The sequence below is a fragment of the Aulonocara sp. 'chitande type north' Nkhata Bay genome, linkage group LG3 (assembly GCF_057382095.1).
Source record: "Aulonocara sp. 'chitande type north' Nkhata Bay isolate Kocher_YH1m ecotype deep benthic linkage group LG3, A_spYH_male_GT1.1, whole genome shotgun sequence".
NCBI lineage: Eukaryota > Metazoa > Chordata > Actinopteri > Cichliformes > Cichlidae > Aulonocara > Aulonocara sp. 'chitande type north' Nkhata Bay.
The window spans coordinates 55,209,966-55,215,426 of NC_141346.1; positions in this window are offsets into that span (position 1 = coordinate 55,209,966).

Genomic DNA, 5,461 nt, shown 5'->3' on the forward strand with positions numbered 1-5,461 from the left:
AAAGCAATCTGTGAGAGGCAGTTCACCTACAGCGTCAGTCCTGACAATGAAAGAGAGGCAGATGCAGATTGTGTTGCCTTGGTGGAGGTGCTTGCTGTGTCTCCTAGTGCTGTACCTGATAGCTATGGGCAAGAGGAACAGTTTGGAGGTCTGCCAACCATTCCCCATCTAACTGAGGCAGAGCTGGCAGACGAGCAAAGAGCCGATCAGTGTATAAAGCATGTTATTTCTCAGATCGAATATGGGGACACACCACCTCCAACCGTGCGCACACAGCTCCCTGAGCTTCCACTGCTCCTCCGAGAGCTTAACCGTCTTGAGCTCCGCAACAATGTCTTGTACCGGCGACGCCAAGAGGGGTCCCAGAAAACCTACCAGCTTGTACTTCCAGCTGAGCTTCGCAACACAGTTCTCACCAGCCTGCATGACCATATGGGTCACATGGGAGTCGACCGTACACTGGACCTTGTAAGGTCAAGATTTTATTGGCCAAGGATGGCTTTGGACGTGGAAAGGAAAGTGAAGACGTGTGGCAGGTGCGTGCGGAGGAAGGCACGGCCTGAAAGAGCGGCCCCCTTGGTCAACATTAATACGACACGACCTCTTGAACTCTTGTGCATGGACTTCTTGTCCCTGGAAGCTGACAGGAGTGGAACCAAAGATATATTGGTGATCACGGACCACTTCACTAAATTTGCAGTTGCTATCCCAACACCTAATCAAAAGGCCCGCACAGTGGCAAGGTGTCTGTGGGAGAACTTTATGGTACACTATGGCATCCCAGAAAAATTGCATAGTGACCAGGGTCCAGATTTCGAGTCCCGCACAATCAAGGAGCTCTGTCAGGTGGCTGGTATCCACAAGGTGAGGACAACCCCATACCATCCTAGGGGCAATCCTGTGGAACGATTTAATCGTACCTTGCTTGATATGCTGGGAACTCTCCGTGATCAAGATAAGTCCTGTTGGCGTGACCATGTAAGACCCCTGGTCCACGCTTATAACTGCACCAGGAATGAAGTGACTGGTTTCTCCCCGTACGAACTGATGTTCGGACGCCAACCTCGGTTGCCAGTTGACCTTGCATTCAACCTGCCAGTGCAAGAGGAACAACACTCATCTCACTCTGAATATGTGCAAAAACTCAAGTCACGTCTCAAAGAAAGCTACAAGTTAGCTATGGACAAGGCTGCAAAGATGGCTCACAAGAACAAAATGAGGTATGACAGACACGTAACTGCCTCAGACTTGGAAGCTGGAGATCGGGTATTGGTCAGGAATGTCCGTATCCGGGGCAAACATAAGATTTCAGACAAGTGGGAACACACTGTGCATGTAGTGGTGAGAAGGGCAGGCAACCTCCCAGTATATACAGTTAAGCCTGAAAACAAAGATGGTCCCCTAAGAACACTACACCGGGATCTGTTGCTACCATGTGGCTACCTACCTGTGGAGGAAAGCAGTGAGCATGTACAGAAGCCAGTGTCACGCAGGCCAAGAACCCGTGCAAATCCAGCGCTAGAGGAAGAGAACTCCTCAGACGAAGAAGATGATTTGCTCATTCCTGTTTGGTTGAGTTCCCCTGTCCACACAGTGAGTGAGAGTCCTGTAAATGTTCCTGATATTGACAACCCACCTGTTTTTGACAGCCAATCTGATTTTGGCAACATACCTGATATGCCTAACAGTACTACAGATGATACTGAGTACTTATCTACCAATGGAGTCACACCGACCGAACAAGTGGATGAAATAACCTTAACTGAAACTGACTCACCTGTTGATGACCCAGACGTCCAAGAAAGGCAACTTCCATTTCAGGAGGCTGGCACCAGAGGTGCGAATTCTGAGGAGAGAGTGGAGGAGATAGTCCCAGTGGATACAAGGGAAAACATGGATACAAATGATTCTGTAAGGAGATCTGAGAGAAACCGTCGTCCGCCACGACGGCTTGACTATACGGAGCTAGGCAATCCTCTGATCACTGCAGCAAAATCATTCTTGCAAGGACTGTCTTCAGCTTGGGCCGATGTCATCAGTGATGGTGAAGAGCCTGCTTCGCCCTCTTCCTTGACCCGTCAAATAATCATCATTTAACTGTCTACCATGCACAGGGACGTGCATGAGTTCAGGAGGGGAGGGTGTAGCCCAGATGAAAAATATCATACTTATTCTCTTTATATTAACTGTCCACATCAACAAGCGTCGTATTTCCTATGACCATTGAATGCACCTCTCAGTTCACCCCACGTGAGGGCACCTAGCTCAGCAACCAATCAGAGCCTACCCAGGCCGCATTGACCCTGTCAGCCAGGAAGTGAGGTGGAGGTGCATGGTGTCCCGGGTTTTTCTTATCTCAGCAAGAGGAGTGGAGGCATCTGCTACTCAAACCGAGAAATCCACAGACAAAAGAGAGGAAAACTCAGGATTGAGAGGAAGGAAAACCAGCCTACTTACCTGCTGGAAGTCCGGAGTCGAGTGGCTGGATGAAGGAGAGAGGCAACGTCGGTAAGACGAGTGTTGTTCTGATGGAAAAAACTTGTAGAGACTTACCGTCGCGATCATGCTAATGCTAGCTCGGTGTCTCACAGGCTAACCACTCACCTTTCATCCGGAGAGCTGCTGCAATTCCAACGCCAGTGTGTGTTGGGCTTTTGTGAAACAGAGCAACGGTGAGCAACATGTTCTTAGCTGCTCTAAAGCTAAATTTTGTCAGTTCACTGTGAGTTTAAAGTAATCTAGAGGGTAATTTTTAGTGCATTTCTCTCTCACGAATAGGCCTATAGCGTGGAGAAATTAAGCACACTGCTTTAATGCCTCTGAACTGAACTCACATGTATATTTTGTTGCTTATTTGCACATAGTTCTGAATTTGTTATGGTGTATTGTATTTTGAGTGTCAATGGTTACTTACCATAAGTATTGTTTAATTAATGTTTACATGAATAGAGAAATATTTGAGCAACTTAGATGTTTAGTTCTCATATTTGATATGCTTGAAAATTGAATGTTGTACAACAGAACTGTGAGATTTGATAAGATTTAAGATGTTGATGCAATGAATATGAGGTGATGCAATATTTTGATTTTGTATTTTAACCTTAAACAATGCATCTGAAACAGACTGATTAGAATGTACATTTTATGACCTGGATTATAGGTCAGGTTTTTTGGAGAGGACGGAAAAGTCCAAGGACCAGGACGATATTCTGGTTGTGATAGATGGCGAGCCAACCACTTTGAGGACGATCTACCCCAAAGAAGATACACACCACACACTCATACATTCCAGTTACATTCACAAGGACCTTTGAAGTTGGCTATCGCCAGCTTAACTCTAAATTCTTAAAGGGCCCCAACGAGTACTTTTATTTTGTTGAGTGTGCACACTATTTATTTTATTTTATACTTTATCTGTACAAATTGGACAAATACCTGTTATACTTTGTAACAATACAAGAGTGGCTACTCAAAAGTTAACATTGTGTCCAGGTCATTATTGCTGCTCAATACTTTGGCTCCATACGAATTTGGTGTCTTCTGATTCTGGCCAGGGTCTTATTACGAGCCCAAGTAATTATTGCGCTGTAATTCACCTTTATACCTTAAAGTTGGTTACAATATGACTTTAGAAACACTTCCATGTGAATTAAAGCTGATGAAGACTACAAAAATGTATTTGACACTATACGTACATGACATTGCTACACAGTTTAGAAAATCATTTTGTTTATTGTTTTTAGGTGATAGTCTGCAGGACCCAGGAATACCTGCATATCTACCAACTTGCAGTGTAGTTCCTGCACTCCACAGCCTCTTCTGTTCCATGCAAGTGGATTTTCTTCAGGGCAGGAGAAACTATTTCTAAGAAAAGAAACAGACTCAGCCAGCGCACAGTAACACTAATCCTCTTGTTAACTGTAAATAACAAAAGGGCTACCTTACATTGATCATGTTTTTACTTTGCAAGTTCTTGATTAGGGGTGGGTTTTGATTATCGCCTTTCTGATTACAATCCATGCTAAATTGAATAAAGTGATATTGATTCATTAAAATCCCGTGTCGATTTGTAAATTAACGTTATTATGCCTGAAACGCCAGCATCTCAGGTTAAACCTCACAAACATGTCGTCAAACACCATGCAGCTAAAACAGTAACTGGGAGCAGGTTTACGGATTCTGCATACAAACGTGAACACAGAGCGCGGACCCGACCCGTCAGAGTCAGATTTTGATGTGTCGGCGGGTCCGCGCTGTGTTTGCCTCTTTTTTTTCGCTGGCTTCTGCAGCTGCAGGTTTCATAACTCTCTGTTTACATCTCTAATTAAGTCTCACATGTGTCAGCTTTCTTTTAATAGATACGAAATTATGGATATATACTGTTAAATGATCAGACTTGTAATATTTCTGACTGAGGCAAAACTTTCCAGATTCCAATCAAATTGAATCGGATCCTGTATCGAATCAAAATGATTCTACAAATCAGTGACGATGCAGCCCTACTCAGCTTCCTAAGCATTTTCCCTTTCCAGTTCACAATCAATCCCACCCCTAGGTCAAAAATATGTATAGGACAATTGGCCTAATCTAATATTTTGTATGAACCTGTCCAGCTGTCCAGTGATTAAACGACAAGTAGATGGAGGCAGGACTTCACAGCAGGGGCATACTCCATAATGTGCTGTGCATTCTCATATGTATATTATATATATTGCTCACTTATTGTATTTACCAACATCAAGGAGTTATGAGCAAAGAAAGGCCACCATAGTGCATGTTTAAATAGGGAAAGTTTATTGATCAAAATGTATTACGCAAATACGCATTACATTTTTTTCAGCCCCCCAATCGAGAAAACAAAACCAATTACATGTTCAAAGCAACGGAACGGTGGCCCAATATCAGAGAGAACTCCACTCTTGAGTGAGCAGTGATAATTGAGCAGTCCGTTTTATTTTGCAGATTCAAGCTGCTCTTCAAAATTTTCACCACCAGATGTCACCGGAGAGGACTGTGTTGAAAAGCTTCGAGTAATGAACCGTTTTTCAATACAAGCTTCAGTGCTTCGGAAAGCTTCATTTGGCCATCACTAGTGCAAACTCTTGGGAACAAGTCTGCTTTGTCTGCATCTTTGGTTGAAATGGAGATGGTTACTCTAATCCACTAGTTTGCTTGATTCCTTTCATACTCCTGAACCAATTGAAGGATGTTCCTCCAAAAGTGCCAGGACCAATCACAAGTGATGAAAGGCAGGTGAGTAATTGCGACCAGGAGCGGAGGATCAAGGCGGGGACCATGAGCCGCACTGGCGAGAAGGAGTGAAGAGGAAGGAGGAACAACGAAAACACAACACCAGAGAGGACTGGAGGACCATGACAGTAGCATCCAGTATCTAAATATAAACAGTTTTTCCTGATTTACACTGAGCCTAAACTGACTTGCTTGATCTATATTACCGGGT